The sequence below is a fragment of the Saccostrea echinata genome, unplaced genomic scaffold (assembly GCF_033153115.1).
Source record: "Saccostrea echinata isolate AGI-Se365-2 ecotype Australia unplaced genomic scaffold, CSIRO_AGI_Sech_v1 ptg000009l, whole genome shotgun sequence".
NCBI classification, from domain to species: domain Eukaryota; kingdom Metazoa; phylum Mollusca; class Bivalvia; order Ostreida; family Ostreidae; genus Saccostrea; species Saccostrea echinata.
In genome coordinates, this window is record NW_026889758.1 from 50,178,032 (window position 1) to 50,190,284 (window position 12,253).

A 12,253-nucleotide genomic window follows, 5' to 3' on the forward strand; every position below is an offset into this window, starting at 1 on the left:
TCTTTTGCTGTACTTTTTTCAAAAATATGAGGGCTGTTTGGAAATTATTGAGACATTTACTTTAACTCCATGAAGGAAAGAGATAAATTCATGAAAATTCATCAACAAATAAAACAAATGTGCAAAATTTCAAATTAACAGGATAGTTAGTTCCGGTGAAATTATAATCTTGCATATATCTAATGACATGGAGCAGCATTGCTATGTCATCTTAACATCACCCCTGCCTTAGATCTTTTCTCATGTTAAAACCATCAGGAAGCGTTAACTTTTTCTTTCTTTGTCACCACATAAAACATTTTAGAAATCAAATTCTCTCTTTTCTTAAACGATTCTTAAAAAAATTGTATAAAGTGTGTTGCTGCCTAATGTAAAATTACATGAAGTGTCATACACAGATTGACTTAGTATCATGCAATACCGATTTTTGCACCATGGGTCAACATTATTTAATGTGTAATAATGGATGGTCATCTGAAGCCTTTTTTTTTACTCTGGTTGAATTATTTGTTTAGAAAAAATATAATATACCAATGAAAAAAAAAACAAACAAACTCTTAGACATGTTTTTCCCATTGTTATTGTTTTAGCAGGTTGTTTAATCTGGACAAGAGTTCTCCACAGTGCTACACAAAATTTTAGGTATATTTGCTGCGCCGCCTTTATGGCAAAATTCATTTTGTAATCGTAATCAGATTTCTATACTGTGCTTGATTTTTTTTAATGATCTCCTTATTTCTGATCAAAATTCTAAGAAAGTTGCACAAAATGGAGTCAAAATAAAATTGAAAAAATATATACATAATTTGAATTATTTTCGCTCTAAGTCCATCGGGAGTTTGAAAATAGGTGCTACATATTTTCAATATTTGATTTCGTGACTGTGCCGGGTACCCCAGCTTCCATCAAATTATTAATATGCCATTGAAAAGAAGAAATAAAATATTTTAAAATATTTCCTGCTTTTATTAATTTTTGGTGTCTGTCAATCGTATATGCCAAATTTTACCAAAAGGCATTCATTAGAAAGAAGAATAGCCACAATGTCTCAAAATTTCCAAACAGCCCTTGCAGGCTAGAATCATTGACAGTACATACCTGATCAGTGACAGTTATCCACTGGGTTATGTTCTTGCTGTTGGAAAGGTCAACATCCATCAGTCTTGTCTTTTCCACTTATTTCCACCATTCCTGTCTGGCTGTAGCTGCTCATTTCCACATCCTGGAGGGTCAACGTCGATCAGTCTTCTCTTTTCCACTTGTTTCCACCAATTCCTGTCTGGCTGTGGCTCTTCATTTCCACATCTTGGAGGGTTAAGGTCCAACATTACATTTTCCAGATGATTCCACCAATTCCTCTCTGGCTGTAGCTGCTCCTTTCCACATCTTGGAGGGTCAACATAGTCTCTATCAGTATAAAACAGAAATTATGAAAAGAACAAACATATCTAAGTAAATTATTATATAACTCAAGGATCAAATATTCCTTTGCTGTACTTTTTTCCATAATAGTCTTGGATCATTGATTATATTACATACCTGATCAGTGACAGGTATCCATTGTGTTATGTTCTTGCTGTTGGGAAGGTCGACATCCGTCAGTGTCGTCTTTATCACTTGTTTCCACCAATTCCTGTCTTGCTGTAGCTGCTCATTTCCACATCCTGGAGGGACAAAGTCTATCAGTCTTCTCTTTTCCAATTGTTTCCACCAATTCCTGTCTCACTGTACCTGCTCATTTCCACGTCCTGGAGAGTCGATGTCAATCAGTCTTCTCTTTTCCACTTGTTTCCACCAATTCCTGTCTGGCTGTAGCTCTTCATTTCCACATCTTGGAGAGTAAATATCTTTCAGCATTTTATTTTCCAGATGATTCCACCAATTCCTGTCTGGCTGTAGATGCCCTTTTCCACATTGTTGAAGAAAAACTTCACTAACACCATTTTTTAAAAGTTTTCTTTTCAGCCTGTCTGATGCAAGTGTGTAATTTTTTTAACTACTTTTCAGGGAAGAGGTGAAAGGGGTAATTGATTCTCCTTTAGTTTCTGTAAAAGAATGAACAAAAGGTAATAATCAGGTCCAATGAAATAAAAATGAGGAACAACTAAGAGTCATAGAGAATGGCATACTAAGGTAACTTTCACGTACCTGAGGGATCCTCATCATTCATAATGTCAAGCACACCAACATGACTTCATCTGAGTCTCCTACTGGGTACTGTCATCAAATCATCAAAGCACACTATAAAATAAAAGTGAATATACTTAAGTGTCTATCAGTATAAGGCAAAAATTATGAAAAGAACAAACAAATCTAAGTAAATTATCATATAGCTCAAGGATCAAATATTCTTTTGCTGTACTTTTTCCAAAATAGTCTTGGATCATTGATTATATATTACATACCTGATCAGTGACAGTTGTTCTTGCTGTTGGAAAGGTCAACATCCATTGGTGTCGTCTTTTTCACTTGTTTCCACCAATTCCTGTCTCACTGTACTGCTCATTTCCATATCCTGGAGGGTCAACGTTGATCAGTCTTCCCTTTTCCACTTGTTTCCACCAATTCCTGTCTGGCTGTTTCTCTTCATTTCCACATCTTGGAGGGTTAAGGTCCATCAGCGTTGCATTTTCCAGATGATTCCACCAATTCCTGTCTGGCTGTAGCTACTCCTTTCCACATCTTGGAGGGTCAACATCCATCAGTCTTGGCATTTCCAGTTGTTTCCACCAATTCCTGTATGGCTGTAGCTGCTCCGATGATTTCCACATCTTGGAGGGTCAACATCCATCAGTCTTGCCTTTTCCAGGTTTTTCCACCATTTCCTGTCTGGCTGTGGCTGCTCATTTCCACACCGTGAAGAGTCCATGTCCTTCAATCTTGCCTTTTCCAGATTTTTCCACCAATTCCGATCTGATAGTATCTGCTCATTTCCACATCTTGGAGGGGCAGCTAGGTTAAGGACTCCCATATTCCACATCTGCCTGTTCAAAGTTAAAACAAATGAAACTAGATGAAAAATATAATTGTTCTTTTCCTTAACACTCAAATACTTTTGTTTTCCATAGATATGTAAATATAAATTGATATGCAAATTATCCAGCCTAAATAACATTAACCGAATATAGAAATGAAAGCTAACGATCTTGCTGTATTGAGATATCACTGACTTAAGTTTGACATGGTTTCTCTGTAGTGTAGGCATGGATCAAGCTATTATAATCATAGCTTGTAAATATCAGAATATGAAATAAGCATAATATGACCAAGATGAAGATTTTTAACACCATTAAATTATTCTCATAACTGTTCCCCAATTCATATGTATGTACAAATATATAACAGCTGTTTAATTATACATGTAATTAATCAATTATCAGTTGCATTATGTGTGATCTTATGGTATATACAGTTCTAGTAAACCAGATAGTTCTTGAAAGCCCTCTCCATTTGCAGCACTAAGAGGTTACAGACAATGCTTTATAATCAGGTTCATGATAGCAACAGCTCTTTTTTCTTTTTAGCATTTTTGCAGCGAGTCTTTCACAAAACATACCTTTAACATTTTTTCATTGTGACATATTTTAAAGTATGTTCAAACTGTAGATTTTGAAGGCATGTTTGCTGACCAAAAACCAGATGCAATTAAGTTCCGTTAAGCAATCAACTTAGACTGGTTAAGCCATAGTTTTACGCAGGAGAACACTGATGCGTTTGAAATGAATTGGGCGGATCCAATTTTATTACCTTGAATTTAGTATTAGTAATGAGTAGCAAATTTTTACGAATAACCAAGTAAAAAAGTATTAGTTGATAGTGATGATTGAACAATAATTGAGTACTCAAATATTCGTTGACATCCCTAATATCATTGAAACTTTCACAATTTTTGTAGCTGTACACATATTTTCTAATTTTAACCCCTAACATGACAGATCATGTAAGTAATGTCTCTTTTGCCAAACTTGGCAGAGACCCCCATATACTTATACAGACAGCAGAATTCCCGATTCAACTAAAATGACACTGATTAAATTTTTTTTAATATTGTATCTTTTTCATAAAATATATAATGGGCATACTTCCTATGAGAGTCCTTAACCTAGCTGCGGCCTGCAGGGTCAACATCCATCAGTCTTGCTATTACCAGTTGTTTCCACCAATTTCTGTAAGGCTGCAAATCCCCTATCCACGTCTTTGAAGAAAAACTTTCGGCACCATCCTTTGGTCTCCTCTTCAACCTGTCAGATACAAGTGTCTTTTTTTAATCACTTCTCAGGGGAGTGGTGAAAGGGGTGATGGACACTGACACTTAATAACAAGAGGCACAATGTCCTTAATAGTCACCTGAGTAAAATACAACATATTGTAAATGATCCACAGAAGTATAAAATAAAATAAATTGATAGATGAAGCTATGTTGCCCAAAAGCAAGAGAAATAGGATGATCAGGGATCAAGAAAATCCTAGTAATCAAACTAGTCCTCAGTAACAAATCTTAAAAGTAGATTTATTTATTATTTGCCAGTACTTGCCCCCATGTCTCTATCACCATTTTGACTAAACAAAAGAGTAGTGCTTCAGCACTATTTAAAAAACCAATCTCATACCATTAAATACAATGAAAATACTTTTTGGATTATATTAAAATTTTTTTAGTATAATTCTTTTATTCAATCGACATTTCAATTACATTATCTACAGTGATTAATTATCATAAGGTATCGAAATGGAATAATTTCTCTAATAGAATACAAATTAATTAACCTGCCTAGCACCTGAACACACTTGACAAAGTGGTCCAGAATTTCAAAAATCTGATAAGATAGATCCCCATGAGCAAAGAAGAAGATTTTCAAAGAATAATGCATTTTCACAATAGATTCACCATAGCCCTACCCCAATACCAGAATTCCTTACAAGGGCTATGATTAATTCACAATTTTGCAAGAGGTACGCTTGCTCATCATTACTATGCACTTAGTTTGCTTAATAAACAGGAGCTGAGAAGATTTTCAAAGAAATAATGTTACAGTATTTCCATTAGACATGTATAATCAATAAAATCCCGTCTTAGACTTAGAGGGCCAAGAAATACACAATTTTGAAAGAGGCACCCATACTCATCTTTATCATTAACTATGTTTGCTAAATATCCAGAGGCAGAAAAGAATTAAGATTTTCAAAGAATCAATACAATTTCAGAATATATTCAACAGAGCCCTACCCTAACACCAAATCCTCTGACCTAGGGGTTATGAGTTTCACAATTTTTGAAGAGGCACTCTTGCTTATCAAAAACATGCACCTTGTTTATCTGCTAAATATACTGAGGGAGAAATAAGAGGATTTATAAAGAATTTAGGCATTTTTAATATAATTATATTAAGATCATTAGAGCTGCCCTAACTCTGAAACTCCTGACCCTGGGGCCATGAATTTTACAATTTTGGTTGAGGACTTGTGCTTATATTTGACAATGACATGCTAACGGTTTGACAGCTTGCATGATTACCAGGGGTAAAGAAGATTTTTTTAAAATAGCACATATTTTGATGGTTCTAGCCCCATCCCTCATGCCTGGGGGGAGGACCATAAATTTCATAGACTTATATCTTGACAAAGACTTTATTTATACCTGGGTTTATTCTAATCAGAGACAATAGATATTTAGGAAGTGAAATAAACACTAAGCAATACAATAACAACTGTAATTTCAGTTACTTAGAGACACATTGACCTTGTTATTTACCTTACTATGCATTAGTTTAACAAGGTCATCTCATGACATGCCTATGGTAGTCCCTCTTGTCAAAGGTAACCTATTGACAAAAGGATACTTGTATAAATACATGTATTATATTGTTTGCAGTGAGGAATTACTGTAAACCAACTATTATTCACATGCTGAAAAATATCGATGAATTTGGTGAACTTCTTTTATTTGCAAACAATTTTCTTGCACGGAAATATTTGTTTCATTGTGTATTTATGTAGAAAAATTCCTCAGGCACAAAAATGTTCTGAATAATAGTTGATTTACATTTAATTCTACTAAAACAATAGAAATACTTAAGAATGAATGTACATGTACACATTGTTATATCTGACTGCATAGAAGGTCCCCTGACTTACTTCTGTTAATTTTGTTTCTGGTTCCCAAAGATGTAGATCCTTTGAAATGAGGTCTCTTCTTGCTGCATTTTTCTCTTATTCCAGTGTTGCTCTGTGTGAGGATACAAAACTGAAGATCACTGCCAAGCAGAGCATCCCCTCATGACATCAAGAAATGCTACAATAGAGTTTGGACCATTACAGATCAGTAAAATCCACCTGTGACGTCACTCTTTTGTTTGAGCGCTCCATTATTTTTCAGGAACGGAGAGTTGCAAATTACACTGAAAACAGAATTTGTTATTTTTATAATCCCCTTCCCGTACCTCTAGCAAGGAAAGAACTTAGAAAATTTTAACAAGTTTATTTACACGTAAAGAAAATAAATGTGGCACAGCTGAGAATCGAACCCCGTACCTTCTCTTTCGGAGTCAGGTACTCATCTCACTACGCTATTGAAGCTGATGAATGACAGCGGCTTTAAATAACTTCAGTACACTTCTTTCGCCTTACTTTCTCTCTTTATATAAATAAATACTACTATGTTAAATGTATAATTATTTACACTGTATCTTATTAATATTCTTTATTATATATTAACAAACAATAATTACAAGCATTTAAAAATGTGGTTTTACGCAGGTTAATATACTCGTAGCGCCCCATTCCTTAAGAGCAATGGGCCTCGGTCCCTTCGGGGCCTCGGCTCCATTACTTAAGGAATGGAGCACTACTCGTACATTAACCCTTACTTACTAATCAGAGTTTACTATGAGTTGAAACAAATTTTTTTTAAAGGTTCATAAACCCTTTGCTCACTCATAAAAATGTTTCTTTAACTCTTATGACTTTCCAAAAGAAATGTATTTTTTAAGTAAAATATAAACAATTATAGCACAGCTAGCGGGGCAAAAATTGACAAAAAAGACACTTCAACTTGACAGGATTATAAAGGAATAATAGATATTTATGTAATTAAGAGTTACCCCTCTTATCAGAGTATTGATGAACCTTAAATCTGGATAATCTACTGTAGATGCCTAAATATTCGCGAGGAATTATCATGTAATTTCAAGAGAACACGCGGCTAGAATAAGGCTGTCCGAAGAATGTCACAGTATACCAGCCATAGTAACTTCTCTGATCTACCTAAGATATGACGTCATAATGGTATATGATGTCAAGTCACTGCAAATTTGAGCAGACATGACGGGGAAAGTGTCATAACTTTTACATTCCTTTCACATCACATGTAGAAATTTTTTTATGTTGATGTTTAATTCATGTATTTTGATTGATGTTTTAAGGCTATTATGATGGTGAATATTTACAGTATAATATCGTTATTCCTTTTTCTTGTATAACATGTACATATTCAAACAATTACAAAAAAGATTATGAAATGCTCCAAATTACAAGTCCTTAAACAGAGTTAGAATTTATAAATCTAAAATATAAATATTAGTCTGGCACAAGTGAATAATAAGGATTTATTAAAGATATTCTGTGTGAATCTACTAGAAAAATATGTCCTCTAACTGAATTTTGCTGGGGGATTGTAATTTTCCCCATTTGGTATAAATTGCGATGAAGAGTGGAAAATGACCCCTTGTATGTGGGTAAGTTGAATTTCTCATGAAATATTTTCTTAAGAAATAATATTCAGACTTGCCCCCAGCACTTTATATACACCCAAGAATACGTTTAATTGATTTATGTAACAAGCCGTTCACAATAATTTTGTTTTTCACTTGTGCCAATTCGATTTTTGGGCAACATTTAAGAAAATTTATAAGTGTCTATCACATGATCAACACAGTCATGTGACAACACAAAAATACTTTTTTACAATACCTTTTTCAACTCCCTTTACGTATTACATTTGGCTGTGTATTCTTTTTAGCGTCTTTGGCGGAAAGCAACTCCCGCTAATTCAAATACAACGCTAAATGTTTGTACATATACAAATAAATACGAATATTCACAAATGCACTAAATCAAATTTACACTTGTTCAAAAAACAATTTCCGCCAAAGATCGTACATGCTAAATATAATACATTTACAGTAACTGTGTAGGTATAAATAGATAACAAATTAAAATCAAAACATAGCTCAAAATAAAATAGTATATATCTAATGCATATTAAGCTTTCGGACAGCCTTAACATAACTGCGCATCAATGGCGAAACAAATCACTGTATACAGAAAATTTTCCACCGTTTAATTTTCACCCTACTCATGGATAGGCGAATTAAAAACGGGGGAAATTCAAATAACACAGTATAATTTCGTAAACAGAAGTGTGATTTAGCAAATTCAAAATGGGGCAAAATTGTTTGCAAGTGTGAAAGGGCGAAAATAACACGGGGTGAAAATAACCCTGTATACAGTACTTTTTATTTTGTTGGTTCTGAAATCTATGTAAAATTTTTGGATCAACAATTCACTTGCAAATTTTTACTCTTGCAATATGACATCTACTGGTCATTTCATGATATATTAAGTATTCATGTAAAAAGGAATCTACATATAAAATAAATTACAATAGAATAATATACTTCAATCATTTTATTTGTAAGAACATTTAAATGTAATTATGCAAGACCTTCTACATGCAAAAAATTCATTCTTGCACTTAGAGTTTACATAGCAATGACTAAAATTCATTAAATTTTGCTTCACTTATATATAGTATCTTGCAAAAATAAGCCATTTAATAGATAGATGTTGTAAAAATTAAGTTATCTAATGAGCCGGCAATTAGACATATCCTGAAAAATAATTAACAAAAAATGTTGAAGAATAATAGAGACTGACCTACTGAAATAAGACAGATCATGCCAAGTCCTAGGATTATCCTTGTTCTATGCTGTTCCTCCTTATAGACCGCCGCCAGCCCTAGCATTCCAGCGCTGAATCCATCGACGACTGTGGCTCTGAAACGAAAGAGCAGAACAAGTGCGAAGGGGAGGGAGGGGGATGGGTTAGTACTTAGTGGGTGGTGCAAACACAAAACAATGAAGGAAGGAAAAACTCTTACCTCACATTTCTTAAGAACTAAGAAATACCTCTTTTCCAGCGATGTTGGCATGCTGTTCCTCCTTATAGACCGCCGCCAGCCCTAGCATTCCAGCGCTGAATCCATCGACGACTGTGGCTCTGAAACGAAAGAGCAGAACAAGTGCGAAGGGGAGGGAGGGGGATGGGTTAGTACTTAGTGGGTGGTGCAAACACAAAACAATGAAGGAAGGAAAAACTCTTACCTCACATTTCTTAAGAACTAAGAAATACCTCTTTTCCAGCGATGTTGGCATGCTGTTCCTCCTTATAGACCGCCGCCAGCCCTAGCATTCCAGCGCTGAATCCATCGACGACTGTGGCTCTGAAACGAAAGAGCAGAACAAGTGCGAAGGGGAGGGAGGGGGATGGGTTAGTACTTAGTGGGTGGTGCAAACACAAAACAATGAAGGAAGGAAAAACTCTTACCTCACATTTCTTAAGAACTAAGAAATACCTCTTTTCCAGCGATGTTGGCATGCTGTTCCTCCTTATAGACTGCCGCCAGCCCTAGCATTCCAGCGCTGAATCCATCGACGACTGTGGCTCTGAAACGAAAGAGCAGAACAAGTGCGAAGGGGAGGGAGGGGGATGGGTTAGTACTTAGTGGGTGGTGCAAACACAAAACAATGAAGGAAGGAAAAACTCTTACCTCACATTTCTTAAGAACTAAGAAATACCTCTTTTCCAGCGATGTTGGCATGCTGTTCCTCCTTATAGACCGCCGCCAGCCCTAGCATTCCAGCGCTGAATCCATCGACGACTGTGGCTCTGAAACGAAAGAGCAGAACAAGTGCGAAGGGGAGGGAGGGGGATGGGTTAGTACTTAGTGGGTGGTGCAAACACAAAACAATGAAGGAAGGAAAAACTCTTACCTCACATTTCTTAAGAACTAAGAAATACCTCTTTTCCAGCGATGTTGGCATGCTGTTCCTCCTTATAGACCGCCGCCAGCCCTAGCATTCCAGCGCTGAATCCATCGACGACTGTGGCTCTGAAACGAAAGAGCAGAACAAGTGCGAAGGGGAGGGAGGGGGATGGGTTAGTACTTAGTGGGTGGTGCAAACACAAAACAATGAAGGAAGGAAAAACTCTTACCTCACATTTCTTAAGAACTAAGAAATACCTCTTTTCCAGCGATGTTGGCATGCTGTTCCTCCTTATAGACCGCCGCCAGCCCTAGCATTCCAGCGCTGAATCCATCGACGACTGTGGCTCTGAAACGAAAGAGCAGAACAAGTGCGAAGGGGAGGGAGGGGGATGGGTTAGTACTTAGTGGGTGGTGCAAACACAAAACAATGAAGGAAGGAAAAACTCTTACCTCACATTTCTTAAGAACTAAGAAATACCTCTTTTCCAGCGATGTTGGCATGCTGTTCCTCCTTATAGACCGCCGCCAGCCCTAGCATTCCAGCGCTGAATCCATCGACGACTGTGGCTCTGAAACGAAAGAGCAGAACAAGTGCGAAGGGGAGGGAGGGGGATGGGTTAGTACTTAGTGGGTGGTGCAAACACAAAACAATGAAGGAAGGAAAAACTCTTACCTCACATTTCTTAAGAACTAAGAAATACCTCTTTTCCAGCGATGTTGGCATGCTGTTCCTCCTTATAGACCGCCGCCAGCCCTAGCATTCCAGCGCTGAATCCATCGACGACTGTGGCTCTGAAACGAAAGAGCAGAACAAGTGCGAAGGGGAGGGAGGGGGATGGGTTAGTACTTAGTGGGTGGTGCAAACACAAAACAATGAAGGAAGGAAAAACTCTTACCTCACATTTCTTAAGAACTAAGAAATACCTCTTTTCCAGCGATGTTGGCATGCTGTTCCTCCTTATAGACCGCCGCCAGCCCTAGCATTCCAGCGCTGAATCCATCGACGACTGTGGCTCTGAAACGAAAGAGCAGAACAAGTGCGAAGGGGAGGGAGGGGGATGGGTTAGTACTTAGTGGGTGGTGCAAACACAAAACAATGAAGGAAGGAAAAACTCTTACCTCACATTTCTTAAGAACTAAGAAATACCTCTTTTCCAGCGATGTTGGCATGCTGTTCCTCCTTATAGACCGCCGCCAGCCCTAGCATTCCAGCGCTGAATCCATCGACGACTGTGGCTCTGAAACGAAAGAGCAGAACAAGTGCGAAGGGGAGGGAGGGGGATGGGTTAGTACTTAGTGGGTGGTGCAAACACAAAACAATGAAGGAAGGAAAAACTCTTACCTCACATTTCTTAAGAACTAAGAAATACCTCTTTTCCAGCGATGTTGGCATGCTGTTCCTCCTTATAGACCGCCGCCAGCCCTAGCATTCCAGCGCTGAATCCATCGACGACTGTGGCTCTGAAACGAAAGAGCAGAACAAGTGCGAAGGGGAGGGAGGGGGATGGGTTAGTACTTAGTGGGTGGTGCAAACACAAAACAATGAAGGAAGGAAAAACTCTTACCTCACATTTCTTAAGAACTAAGAAATACCTCTTTTCCAGCGATGTTGGCATGCTGTTCCTCCTTATAGACCGCCGCCAGCCCTAGCATTCCAGCGCTGAATCCATCGACGACTGTGGCTCTGAAACGAAAGAGCAGAACAAGTGCGAAGGGGAGGGAGGGGGATGGGTTAGTACTTAGTGGGTGGTGCAAACACAAAACAATGAAGGAAGGAAAAACTCTTACCTCACATTTCTTAAGAACTAAGAAATACCTCTTTTCCAGCGATGTTGGCATGCTGTTCCTCCTTATAGACCGCCGCCAGCCCTAGCATTCCAGCGCTGAATCCATCGACGACTGTGGCTCTGAAACGAAAGAGCAGAACAAGTGCGAAGGGGAGGGAGGGGGATGGGTTAGTACTTAGTGGGTGGTGCAAACACAAAACAATGAAGGAAGGAAAAACTCTTACCTCACATTTCTTAAGAACTAAGAAATACCTCTTTTCCAGCGATGTTGGCATGCTGTTCCTCCTTATAGACCGCCGCCAGCCCTAGCATTCCAGCGCTGAATCCATCGACGACTGTGGCTCTGAAACGAAAGAGCAGAACAAGTGCGAAGGGGAGGGAGGGGGATGGGTTAGTACTTAGTGGGTGGTGCAAACACAAA

At 37.7% G+C, this 12,253-nt stretch overlaps 1 long non-coding RNA gene across 1 annotated transcript; it reads right to left on the reverse strand.

The window, feature by feature from the left end:
* Positions 1 to 1,129: 1,129 nt before the first annotated feature.
* LOC133183894 (uncharacterized) lies at positions 1,130 to 2,224 on the reverse strand. Its single transcript, XR_009720763.1, has 3 exons — positions 2,149 to 2,224; positions 1,540 to 2,045; positions 1,130 to 1,407 (listed from the first exon to the last, which is right to left on the reverse strand). It is a non-coding gene; the product is annotated as an uncharacterized LOC133183894 (long non-coding RNA).
* Between the last annotated feature and the right edge of the window lie 10,029 nt (positions 2,225 to 12,253).